The sequence below is a fragment of the Polypterus senegalus genome, chromosome 13, assembly GCF_016835505.1.
Source record: "Polypterus senegalus isolate Bchr_013 chromosome 13, ASM1683550v1, whole genome shotgun sequence".
In the NCBI taxonomy this organism is placed as follows: Eukaryota; Metazoa; Chordata; class Cladistia; order Polypteriformes; family Polypteridae; genus Polypterus; species Polypterus senegalus.
Genome location: NC_053166.1, coordinates 9,940,289 through 9,954,025, shown reverse-complemented (window position 1 = coordinate 9,954,025; position 13,737 = coordinate 9,940,289).

Genomic DNA, 13,737 nt, shown 5'->3' with positions numbered 1-13,737 from the left:
CCTGCGTGGAGTTTGCATGTTCTCTGCGTGGATTTCCTCCTCCAGTCCAAAGACATGCAGGTGAGGTGCATTGGCGATCCCACATAGTCCTTAGTGTGCGTGTGTGTGTGTGCCCTGTGGTGGGCTGGCACCCTGCCCGGGGTTTGTTTCTTGCCTTGCGCCCTGTGTTGGCTGGGATTGGCTCCAGCAGACCCCCGTGACCCTGTAGTTAAGATATAGCAGGTTGGATAATGGATGGATGGATGATAGATTGTATTGCATAACCATTAAGTGCTGCTTGATTTATTTTGTATGTTTGCCACTTTGCTTTACTTGATCTTTAAAGATTATTTGTGTCTTTTTTTCCTTAGTTTTACTGTTGTTATATTCCCTATTTCGTATTTTTAGCATGTTGTACTACATAGCTCATAAGGGATGTTTAACTTATTTCTACTTTCAGTGTTTTGTATTGCATGCCCTTTCAGTAATGTTTGACTTATTTTGTGCTTGTCATTTTATATTATATGATCTTGAAGAATTAATGGCCTATTTTGTGTATTTTTCTCTTATTTTTTTGTCGTTCTTTAACACTTATTTTTCCACTTTTGTATTTTCAGCGTTTTGTATTGCTTGACCTTTAAGTGCTGTTTCATTTATTTTGTATGTTTGCCATTTTTGGATTACTTGATGGTTAAGAATTATTAGCCTATTTTGTGTCTTATTATCTTAGCTTTATTGTTGTTCTTTAAGAATTACTTTCCCTATTTTGTATTGCATATTGACTTATTTTGTACTTGTTAGTGTTTTGTATTGCTTGACTTCTAAGTGCTGCTTGACTTATTTAAGATGCGTGCCGTTTTGAATTATTTGAGCCTTAAGAATTATTTGGTGCATTTTGTATTTTTTAATCTCAGTTTTTTTTCCTTTGTAGTGTTTTGCATGGCATGACTCCTAAGTATCGTTTGACTTATTTTGTATTTTTGCCACTTTCTATTACTTGATCATCAAGAATTAATTGACCCATTTTTAATCCGTCCATCCATCCATTATCCAACCCGCTATATCTTAACTACAGGGTCACGGGGGTCTGATGGAGCCAATCGCAGCTAACACAGGGCACACAAGGCAGGAAACAAACCCCAGGCAGGGTGCCAGCCCACCGCAGGGCTCACACACACCAAGCACACACAATTTAGGATCGCCAATCCACCTAACCTGCATGTCTTTGGACTGTCGGAGGAAACCCACACAGACACGAGGAGAACATGCAGACTCCACGCAGTTAGGACCTGGGAAGCGAACTCGGGTCTCCTAACTGCATTGCAGCAGCGCTACCCACTGCGCCACCGTGCCGCCGCCCCATTTTTGAATTTTTTGTAAAGTCAGTTTCTTCTTGGTTTTTTTTCAGAATCCTTTGGCCCTTTTTATATTTTTGCCATTGCGTATTGCTTGACCTCTAAGTTTTGTTGTGCTGCACGGAAAGAAAAGCAGCAAGGAGATAAAAGATCAGGAAATGATATGCAAAGGTCAAAACCAATCATTTAAACCATAATTTCTGCGGTGGGCTGGCGCCCTGACCGGGGTTTGTTTCCTGCCTTGCGCCCTGTGTTGGCTGGGATTGGCTCCAGAAGACCCCCGTGACCCTGTAGTTAGGATTTTGAGGGTTGGATAATGGATGAATGGATGGATGGATAAACCATAATTTAGCATCAAATCTGAAACAAGAATCGTTTGTGACCGGGTGCAGGAATGACAGCTCCACTACCTGAGGAAATTTTGGGGCACCAATCAGGTCGTCCCATTTATTGCCCACAGACAGGACAGAATGAAACAACAGAAAGGCTCTTTGACATGGCTCCCTTCTTGTGAGGTATTCAAAGCAAGCAACAAAAAGGGACTTGCTGGGCTGGATTGCCAAAGTCAGCTCCATCCGGTGGGTCACTTGAGTCCAGTAATGACGCCTCCTGGGTTTTTTTTTTTTTTTATGGTAGCTAAACCAGTAGGGTCGTCCCACACTAGGCAGCTTCTCGGTACTGTGGAGAAAGAAGGAGGTGACAGTGTAAAGTGACGGCGCCCCCTCTCAGCCCGGTGGGTTTATGTACCTCGACTGAGCCTGTGAGGCGGTCCTCTGACACAAATGTGCGACACAGCAAACATAAGTCAAAAGCTCAAAGAAGCAGAAACAGCAGCTTAAACAGAAAAGGTGCAATCTCGGATGGCAAACCAACGAAACTGGTGACCTTTCATCCTGCCACTTCAGTTACGCTGCACAGACCGAATTGCACCGGAGTTTCCTTGACGACCTGTAAAAAATGGCAGTGCCCACACCAAAACAAAATAACGCTGAAAATGTTTAAAATAGCGGTGGCACAGTGAGGAGGCCCAGGCTCACTTCCCGAGTTTGCATGTTCTCCCCGCGTCTGCGTGGGTTTCCTCCCACAGTCCAAAGACATGCAGGTTAGGTGGATTGGCAATCCTAAATTGTCCCTGGTGTGTGTGTTTGCCCTGCAGTGGGCTGGCACCCTGCCCGGGGTTTGTTTCCTGCCTGGCACCCTGTGTTGGCTGGGATTGGCTCCAGCAGACCCCCGTGACCCTGTTGTTTGGATATAGCGGGTTGGATAATGGATGTTTTGCATGGCATGACTCCTAAGTATCGTTTGACTTATTTAGTATTTTTGCCACTTTCTATTACTTGATCATCAAGAATTATTTGACCCATTTTTAATCCGTCCATCCATCCATTATCCAACCCGCTATATCTTAACTACAGGGTCACGGGGGTCTGCTGGAGCCAATCGCAGCCAACACAGGGCACACAAGGCAGGAAACAAACCCCGGGCAGGGCGCCAGCCCACCACAGAAATTATGGTTTAAATGATTGGTTTTGATCTTTGCATATCAGTTCCTGATCTTTTATCTCCTTGCTGCTTTTCTTTCCATGCAGCACAGCAAAACTTAGAGGTCAAGCAATACGCAATGGCAAAAATATAAAATGGGCCAAAGGATTCTGAAAAAAAACAAGAGGAAACTGACTTTACAAAAAATTTAAAAATGGAGTGGCGGCACGGTGGCGCGGTGGGTAGCGCTGCTGCAGTGCAGTTAGGAGACCCGAGTTCGCTTCCCAGGTCCTAACTGCGTGGAGTCTGCATGTTCTCCTCGTGTCTGTGTGGGTTTCCTCCGACAGTCCAAAGACATGCAGGTGGATTGGCGATCCTAAATTGTGTGTGCTTGGTGTTTGTGTGTGGCGCCTGCCTGGGGTTTGTTTCCTGCCTTGCACCCTGTGTTAGCTGCGATTGGCTCCAGCAGACCCCCGTGACCCTGTTGTTTGGATATAGCGGGTTGGATAATGGATGTTTTGCATGGCATGACTCCTAAGTATCGTTTGACTTATTTTGTATTTTTGCCACTTTCTATTACTTGATCTTTAAGAATTATTTGCCCCATTTTTTAAATTTTTTGTAAAGTCGATTTCTTTTGGCCCTTTTTATATTTTTATACCTCTACCTTTTCACCTCTAAGTTTTCTTGTGCTCCGTGGAAAGAAAAGCAACAAAGAGATAAAAGATCAGGGGGATGTTTTTTGCACGTGGATTACTCGTTTAGCCGGATGTAATTGTTGACGATTTGGCATGAGAGTGAGCAATAAGCGTAAATACTGTACATCCAATTGGCGCCAAAGAAAAGAAACAGAAAATGGCACTCAACATAAAGCAGCAGTGCTCACACTAAAACAAAATAACCTTGAAAATGTTTAAAATAATTTTCGAGAAATGTAAATGCATGAATAAAAAAAATAAACTACCGAGAGTGAACAATAAACGTAAAAACTGTACACCCAATTTGCACCAAACAGAAACTGGCAATCGACACAAAGCAGCAAGTGGCTCCTAACAACTGGTTGGCCTGTTTTGTGTTTTTGGGCAATTTGGAATGTTGGCCGTTGGCATGACTTGGCCTTTATTTTGTTATTTTTCCCTTTGTAATTACAGGACTCGTTTCTTTCCATGTGATTGTATCCACGGGGGGTCTGCTGGAGCCAATCCCAGCCAACACAGGGCACAAGGCAGGAACCAATCCTGGGCAGGGTGCCAACCCACCACAGGACACACACAAACACACCCACACACCAAGGCCAATTTAGAATCGCCAATCCACCTAACCTGCATGTCTTTGGATTGTGGGAGGAAACCCACGCAGACACGGGGAGAACATGCAAACTCCACGCAGGGAGGACCCGGTGATTGTATCTTTGCCATTATATTTGTTTACCATTTTTTCTTGTATTATTGTATGTTTGCCTTTAATGATCTTTAAGTGATTTGTTTGCGTAAATCATAACAAAACCAATGACGCTAATGTCACTCAATGCCACCAAAACAAGTCTGCCAACGTCCGTCGTGGCTTTTCTTCTGGTGTGCCATGACATGTTGAAGCCTCCATTAAAATTCTCACTCACTTTATAACCCTGACAGAGGAGCCCAAAAGTCCAGCAGGCCCTCCCTTTGTTTCCTAACCAATTATTCGGTTCTCCGGAGCCTTGGATCCGAAGCATTCAATGTTTTCAATCGTCTTTTATATTCTGTATTTTTTGCTGTGCTGCCGTGGCAGCGTCGTTATTTATAGTTAGCAGAAACGGATGAAAAGAAATTGTGAAGGGGTTTTGAGTGTGAAAAAGAATCACCATTTCTTCACAAGGCTGAATGTTCCCCTCAAAAGGAATCCGTTTCATTGCTGTCATAATTTGCTGCCAAGTCTTATCATTAAAAATAAATTAACAAAACGAATGTAGGCAACAAGCCATCTGAGTAAAGCAGCCATCTGAGACCTTTCACCTCCTGCTGGTAAGAAAACGACTGCGTGCTTCAGAGCGAAGAAAGGGGACCGGGCTTAAAAACAGGAAAGAAAGAGACGTGGACTCGTGGAAATATGTGCTCATGTGAGACGCAGCTCTGATTGAAGGCCTTTCTGGCATTTCAGAAGGTCAGCATGGGGCAATCTCAAGAATATTAGGGCCATAACAATCTTCAGGAGTCTGGTGAGCACTGAGCTTTTGTGTAACCTGAAGTTCTTTGGGAGCATCGGGAACAAACAGCAAGTTGTATGGCACCCAGTCAGGGGTAGTGATGAACAAAACAATTGGCACAAAAACAATAAGCTCCGTTCGATTGGCTAGGAAGCGTCTCTAAATTGGATCTTCATGCCTCTCCATACATGGTCTACTCCAGGGGTCTCCAACCTTTTTTTTTCCCCTGAGAGCTACTTTTACGAAATGAAAATGGCCGAGAGCTACTCATGTTTTCTAACATTTCTTCTCATAGCTTATTTCAACCCAAACAAGCTGAATACGCTTGTTTTACCGGAACATTGTGGAACGTGGCCCGGACACAGACAGAAGGACATCGTTTTGTCACCCAACACACACATTTATTATGTACGATTATTTACAGTTTAGTCAAGTGCACAACCCAGTGCCTCCAGCACCGATCCCCCAAAGTCCAGACCTCACAGTCCAGTGCCTGCCTTCCGGCCGCCTCCACTCCTCTCTCTCCAGACTCCCGTCCACTTCCACCCGACTCCAGCCTTTGAATGAAGGAAGGCGGCCCCTTTTATACCAGTCCGGAAGGGGCTCCAGCTGCTTCCCGACACTCCGCAGACACGTGCCAGCTGCGCACCCGGAAGCCCTCCGGGTGTCCCCAGTCTTCTTCCCCCCAGCACTTCCTGGTGTGGTGGAAGTTCTGAGGCTCTTCAGGCACCGGGGCACCCCCTGGCGGTGACCACGGGCCCCTGCAGGTTTGAGCTTACAAGTGCAACCACGGCGGTCGCCCCCTCATGGTCTGGAGAAGGCGCAAGCCCTCCTCCGGTCCTCCTGGGCGTCCCGGCTGGGTACCACCCCCAGCCGTCCGCCACAACATTTACAAAATGTCAGTGTCCACAGCTCACATTCATCCATTATCCAACCCGCTATATCCTAACTACAGGGTCACGGGGGTCTGCTGGAGCCAATCCCAGCCAACACAGGGCATGAGGCAGGAAAGAAACCCCGGGCAGGGAGCCAGCCCACCGCAGGGCACACACCTACGCACACCAAGCACACACTCGGGACAATTTAGTATCACTAATGCACCTAACCTGCATGTCTTTGGACTGTGGGAGGAAACTGGAGTACCCTGAGGAAACCCACACAGACACAGGGAGAACATGCAAACTCCACGCAGCGAGGACCCAGGTCTCCTTACTGCGAGGCAGCAGCACTACTACTGCGCCACCATGCCACCCACAACTCACATTTTGCATTAAAATATATAAAAAAAAAAAATTGAGTTCACCTGCAAGTGCATAGATATCGGGATCGCCTTTCCAGTGACCTCATGGTCCCCCATGCTCTCCTAATCCGTCTACTGACTTTATAGGAAGAGTCACCGGAGACATGAATGCCACTGCCAAGGTAAGTAAGCCTCTCAATGACGAGGTCGACGCTCTCTCCACAGACAGACACACTGCTGATGACCGTTCCCAAGAGGTCATTAAAGGCCTGGATGTTGGTTTTTAGCAGGACCCTCACAAGCCCAGACACTCAGACCCCTCACTCAGTCTCTCGAGTGCCGCAATCAGAGCCTCCATTGACTCTGCGAAGATCACAGCATCGTCAACAAAGTCAAGATCTGTGAGCCTTTCTTCACCAACTGATGCCCCACAGCCACTGGACACCATGAACCTGCCCAACACCCAGTCCATACAAACACTGAACAGAGTAAGAGCAGAACACACCGCTGATGGACCCCAGAATCAACTGGGGAAAACGCAGAGGTCCTGCCTCCACTCACTCAATCGTAAAGGACGAAGGTCGAAGTCTTCAGAGTCCTGGTGCTTCCTGTCTTGCTATATGGTTGTGAGACATGGACGCTATCCAGTGACCTGAGACAAAGACTGGACTCCTTTGATACTGTGTCTCTCCTTGGGTACCACTGGTTTGACTTTGCGTTGCTCATGGAGTCCCGAATGAAGCACATGACCTGCATTGTGAGGGAGCGTCAGTTACAGCACTACGGCCATGTGGCGTGATTACCCGAGGGTGATCCAGCTCGTAAGATCCTCATTGCTAGGGACCCAAGTGGCTGGACCAGGCCAAGGGTTCGCCTACGTAACACCTGGCTGTGGCTGATAGAGGGTCATTTCCAGAGGGTGGGACTGGACCGCGTGTCTGCCTGCGGGGTTGCAAGTTGCAAGGGGATCCCAAGTTGTTTCATTGTGTAGTGGGTGCAGCAACCCGCTGTACCAGTGCATGCTTCCCAAATTGACTTGACTTGCAAGTGCATTTTGTACGTCTGTATGCATTTCCTTGTGTATCTCACACTATTGAATTAAAACAGGAATGCTGTCAAAACAAAACAGTCCAATTCCAAATCCACAGATATGACTTATCCCTATGTCATTTTTTCACATGTCACTGTGTCACTTTATTCACAGGTCCAGTCACATGTGTGATGTGTTTTTAGTGAGTCAGATGACTGGCACTGAGAGGTCTGGTGGAGTGGAGCCCCCTTAGGTTCACTCTTACGGAGTCGTTTCAATGATCGTCTGTCAGTCGTGTTCTGAACTTTGATTTCATGAGTTTCATGTCACAGAGTCACAGAGGTATGGAGACCCAAACAAAGCAGACATTTTCAGAGCTGCTTGGTGAAGATTCTTCTAGTTATCTGGCTCTGCTAAGCTCCAGAAATGCTGAGAATGCTGTTGGGACTTTAACTGCACATTATTTTGAAGGTTTACTAATATATAAAATATAAAATCCAATGTCTGTCTGTCTGTCCGCTTTTCACGAGAGAACTAGCTCACGGATTTAGATCGTTTTTTTTTCTATAATTTGCTTGAACATTCCGGTTGATGGGGCGGCACGGTGGTGCAGTGGTAGCACTGCTGCCTCGCAGTTAGGAGACCCGGGTTCGCTTCCCGGGTCCTCCCTGCGTGGAGTTTGCATGTTCTCCCCGTGTCTGCGTGGGTTTCCTCCCACAGTCCAAAGACATGCAGGTTAGGTGGATTGGCGGTTCTAAATTGACCCTAGTGTGGGTGTGTTTGTGTGTGTCCTGCGGTGGGTTGGCATCCTGCCCAGGATTGGTTCCTGCCTTGTGCCCTGTGTTGGCTGGGATTGGCTCCAGCAGACCCCCGTGACCCTGTATTTGGATTCAGCGGGTTAGAAAATGGATGGATGGATTCCGGTTGATTTTACGACTTCTCTCATTTCTCTATGTATCACAGTTCGCTTGCGGTACCGATTTATTTGCGCGAATCCGAGAAACACGCAGCAGGCCGGGGGGCACGGCCTTCCTCACTCACTCGCCAACTTCGGTGTGTGTTCCTTAACTCTGCTTAGCTAGCGAATGAGAGAACAATTGAATTAAACTTTGTTTGATATTTAAAATAAAATCTTACTTAGGTCTTGATGAGTATGAGTCCGGATATTCTCTTAAGTGTCTGCCACATTGAAAAGAGTCAGATTGTGGATCGCGATTTTGTGTTCAAAGGATCGTGATATGATTTTTTGGAAAGACCCCTAATTTGACTAATCAGGTTTTCAAATTTATGTAGGATTCATTAACCCTTTGGCGGGCTACTTGGAAAGGGGTGGCGAGCTACCGGTAGCAACGTGTTGGTGTCAGAGGATCACTTTGCAGTATCACTCTGGGACAAGACAAGGTGCTTTCACTAACAGTATTGTCCGTTTTGTGTCCCACAGTGCCAAGAAGACACCCAATCAGGGCATATAGGCTAGAGAAGTCCCGCCCCTTCCAGTCTACACAGTATTAAATCTGGCGTTCCCTGAAGGAGGCGTTGCATTTTGGTCCTAAGCAGCCAAGGGTTTGGAGCTCTGCTAACGGGCAGACCCCTGGACTCAGAAGCCCCAGCGAGGCCTTTACTTAGGCAGTTGTCTGTTCCTCCAAAGAGCGCCGGTTGAATTTTATTCTTTCTTTGCCAGCATTAAACTTGGTGGCCCAGTTGACACCCCAACATTCTATAGCACGCATTCCCAAATGTCACTCAATCCTGCAAGGGTTTCGGTCTGGGCTTTATTTAGGTGGACATCTCAAGGACACTGAGAGACTTTTCCTGAAGCCACTTAAGCATTGTCTTGGTTGTATGCTGGTCTGAAGATTTTATTCAGCCAATCAGTTTAGACAAACAGGCAACTCTAGAAAGAGTCCTAAAGGGACCTAAAGGTTTCAGACTTAATCATTTCACAAATAGTGAAGTCCCTCTGTGATGATTTCCCTTCCAATAGGTCCTCTCATCTCATTAGGTTGTTGGTCACCACTCTTACTAAGGTCCTTCCTGTCTCCGGTTACTTAGCTTGGCTGATCAACCAACAATAGGAAGTGTCCCAGTAGTTCCAAACTTTTTCCATTTCACAATTAATGGAGTGCCACTGAGATGATTTCCTTTCCAATAGGTCCTCCCATCTTAGAGGTCTTCTGAAGCTCAATAGAGAGACCATTACAGGTGGTTGGGCACCACTCATACTATGGACCTTCTTGTCCGGTTACTGAATAGTCAACAATAGGACGAATCCTGTTAATGCCAAACTTTTTCCATTTCACAATTAACGGATTGCCACTGAGATGATTTCCTTTCCAATAGGTCCTTACATCTCAGCAGAGGACCACTGATGTTCTGTTAGAGAGACAATTAGGTTGTTGGTCATCACTCTTACTAAGGACCGTCTTGTCTCCGGTTACTCAGCTTGGCTGATCAGCCAGCAATAGGTAGTTTTTCCATTTCACAATGAAGGTTAATCATCTCAGCAGTGATCTTCTGAAGTACTATTAGACAATTAGGTTCTTGGTCACCACTCTTACTAAGGACCTCCTTCTCCAGTTACTCAGTTTAGCCAGACAGCTAGCTCTAGGAAGAGTACTGGTAGTTCCAAACTTTTTTCCATTTCACAATTAACGGAGTGCCACTGAAATGGTTTCCTCTAAAACAGGTCCTTCCATCTCAGCAGAGGACCTCTGAAGTTCTGTTAGAGAGGCCATTAGGTTGTTGGTTAGAGGATCTTCTTGTCTGGTTACTCAGTTTGGATGGACAGCCAACTCTAGAAAGAGGGTCCTAAAGGTTTGAAACTTCATGCATTTTACAAATAATGGAGTGCAGCTGAGATGATTTCCCTTCCAATAGGTCCTCCCATCTCAGCAGAAGACTGCCCCAGCTCTAGAAAGAGTCCTAAAGGGTCCTAAAGGTTTCAAGCTTTATCCATTTGAGAAAATAATGGAGCACTCCTGAGAGGGCGGTATTTCCAACATGTTAATTATCTCAGCAGAGGTCTTCTGAAGCTATGTTAGAGAGATCATTATGTTCTTCATCACCACTCTTACTGAGGACCTTCTTGTCTGGTTATTCAGTTTGGCCAGACAGCTAACTGTAGGAAGAGTCCTGGTATTTCCAAAGTTTTTCCATTTAACAATTAACGGAGTGTCGCTGAGATGATTTCCTTTCCAATAGGTCCTCCTCCCATCTCAGCAGAGGTCTTCTGAAGCTCAATAGAGAGACCATTACGGATTGTTGGTCTCACTCTTACTATGGATTTTCTTGTCCGGTTACAGAACAGCCAACACTAGGAAGTATCCTGGTAGTTCCAAACTTTTTCCATTTCACAATTAATGGAGGATTTCCTTTCCAATAGGTCCTTTCATCTCAGCAGAGGACCTCTGAAGTTCTCTTAGAGAGACCATTAGGTTGTTGGACACCTCTATTACTAAGGACCCTCTTGTCTCCGGTTACTCAGCTTGGTTGATCAGCCAACACTAGGAAATGTCCTGGTAGTACCAGACTTTTTCCATTTCACAATTAATAGAGTATTGCTGAGATGATTTCCCTTCCAATAGGTCCTCTCATCTCAGCAGAGGTCTTCTGAAGCTCAGTAGAGAGACCATTAAGTTGTTGGTCGGAAGATCTTCTTATTCAGTTACTCAGTTTGGATGGACAGCCAACTCTATAAAGAGTCCTAAAGGGCCCTAAAGGTTTCAGACTTAATCCATTTCACAAATAGTGAGACCACTAGGTTGTTGGTCACCTCTCTTACTAAGGACCTTATTGTCTGGTTATTCATTTTGGGCAGATAGCCAAATCTAGAAAGAATCCTTGTAGTTCCAAACGTTTTCCATTTCACAATTAATGGAGATGATTTCCTTTCCAGTAGGTCCTCCCATCTCAGCAGAAGACAGCCAGCTCTAGAAAGAGTCCTAAAGCTTTATACATTTCAGAAAATAATGGAATCACTCCTGAGAGGGCTGCTTTTCCAACAGGTTAATTATTTTAGCAGAGATCTTCTGAAGCTCTATTAGAAAGAAAATTTAGGGTCCTTAAGGCTTCAGACTTCATCCATTTCACAAATAGGTCCTTCCATCTCGGCGGAGGACCTCTGAAGTTCTCTTAGAAAGACCATTATGTTGTTGGTCACCTCTGTTAGTAAGGACCTTCTTGTCTCCAGTTATTCAGTTTGGCTGATCAGCCAACAATATAGGAAGTGTCCCAGTAGTTCCAAACTTTTCCCATTTCACAATTAATGGAGTCCCACTGAGATGATTTCCCTTCCTATAGGTCCTCCCATCTCAGCAGAGGTCTTCTGAAGCTCATTAGAAAGACCATTACAGGTTGTTGGTCACCCCTCTTACTAATTACCTTCTTACCCGGTTATTCAGTTTAGCCAGAGATCCAACTCCATGAAGAGCCCTGGTGCTTCCAAATGTCTTCCATTTCATAAGTCTTGCTGCTCCTGGGAACACTTAATGCTTTGGGAATGGTTTGACCCCGTTAGCCTGGTCTTCGCATTACACCACAAATTTGATGGCAGAGGTCTACAGAGAATTCCTTGGACTTCATGGCTTGGTTTTTGTCCTGAGATGTCACCTTCTATTACTGAATCATGGCATCATCTCTACACAGGTCCACATGTACCTTTCTAAATGATATCCAACCAGTTCAGAGGGGGGGGGCTGAATCAGTTGGTCATAATGGACAGGTGGACACCAATCAAGGAGACACCTGAGCACAATTTGGAGTGCCACAAGCGGGTGTGTTTCATGTTGAGTGTGGTGCCACGGAGATAAGTCAATGGAGAATGATTTCAATTAATACTCACATAAAGAAATAAGCACCATAACAGAGATTTCATAACGCTTGTAATCATTTGTGTTCATGCATCATTGTATTTTTATTTATTGTCACATTTCACAATATGTTTGATTTGTTTCATTTTGTTGGACAGATTCCTCCATGACATCTCGGTCGTCTCCGTACTCCTTCTCTCTCTCTTTCTCTCAGCTGAAGTGGCCATTTTTGTTGAATGCTCCCTCAGCAAGGAGAGAAAGCAGAAGCTTCTGGACTGGGACACCATTGCCAATTAATTGCTGAGCTGTCTGTCAATAACGGCTCACACACACACACACACACACACACACACAGCGAACAGGAAGACTCGGGATTGGATTGTGTCCCGTAACCATGGAAACAGTCGTAGCGCCTGCTTGTTTGCTGTACCTTTTTTAGGTCTTGAGAATCTCGTGTCTTTCAAAAGATGCCTTAAATATTGAAATCTTGGCGTTGTTTTGTTACATCTCCGTTCTTTGTAAACTGTATTGAAATTGATTTCTTTTAACCAAATTGAAGGACAGATCTAATAATATCTAATATGGTGTTTCTTTTATTTCAGTCTTTTTCCACACACATCCCCAAAGAATTGCAGGTTAAGTTAATTGGCATCTATCAACTGGCATGGGCATCGCACCGACACCCCATCCAGGTCTGGTTCCAGGCTTCTACTTGATGCTGCTGGGGTGTTTAATTGGGTTAAGGGAGTCTGAAGATAATATGCTAGATGACAAGACACTGACCCTTTTTACTCATAAACCAGGGGTTGATGGTTATCCTCCCTCTTATGGGTCTTTTTCACAGATTTATGGACATTTCAAGCTCTTTTGCCAGTTTTTGGGGCCTGCTTTAGCCAGCAGGTCGTATTTAGGACCTGGCTGAGTTAAGGTGAACCTATTCTGAGCAGGCTAGTGAGGATCCTGGCCTGCTTTTCTTGTCCTGTTTTTGAAGGCCTCACACCCACTTTAGTTGCTATATGTCAATGTCTGGTTAAATCTTTTATTTTTATTTTTGTATCATGATGTTTAACATATGTTTATGATATTTAAGCTGATTTTGTTTAGAATTGATTAATTACGTACTGTTTCTTTAAGTTGATGGATCTCAGAGGTGAGATAGAATGAAAACAATCCAGAAACTTGTACAAGAAACAGGAGCCACACACAGAAAACTCCAACAAATGAATGATTCCCCAATTTAAATAGCCTGACGGAGGACTCTGGAGGGATCAGGTCAAGGTGGCCCTGCCTCCTGTGGCTCCACTCACAAAGAATAAGGAATATAAGAACACTTAAGGAGTCAGGAAACATTATTAAAAATAAGAGAGATGTGAAAAATGATAACTTAAAATTCAGAAAAGCAACAATAAAACATAAAGTATGAATATCTTTAAGCAATTACACAACAACAGCGAAAAGTTTAGGTTTTTGGTTTGCAAAAGAATTTGCAAAGTTGTTTTACAACCAGTGAAGTTTGTGTGATTAGTATGTGGATCTCATCTGTCATCTTTCTCTCCATGTCCAACGACATGAAGAAATGTATGAAGGTGCAGGGTGAGAAAATGGTGACCCTGGCCTGAGAGCTTTTACCTGCAAGCACTTTGATGGACGCTCCTCCA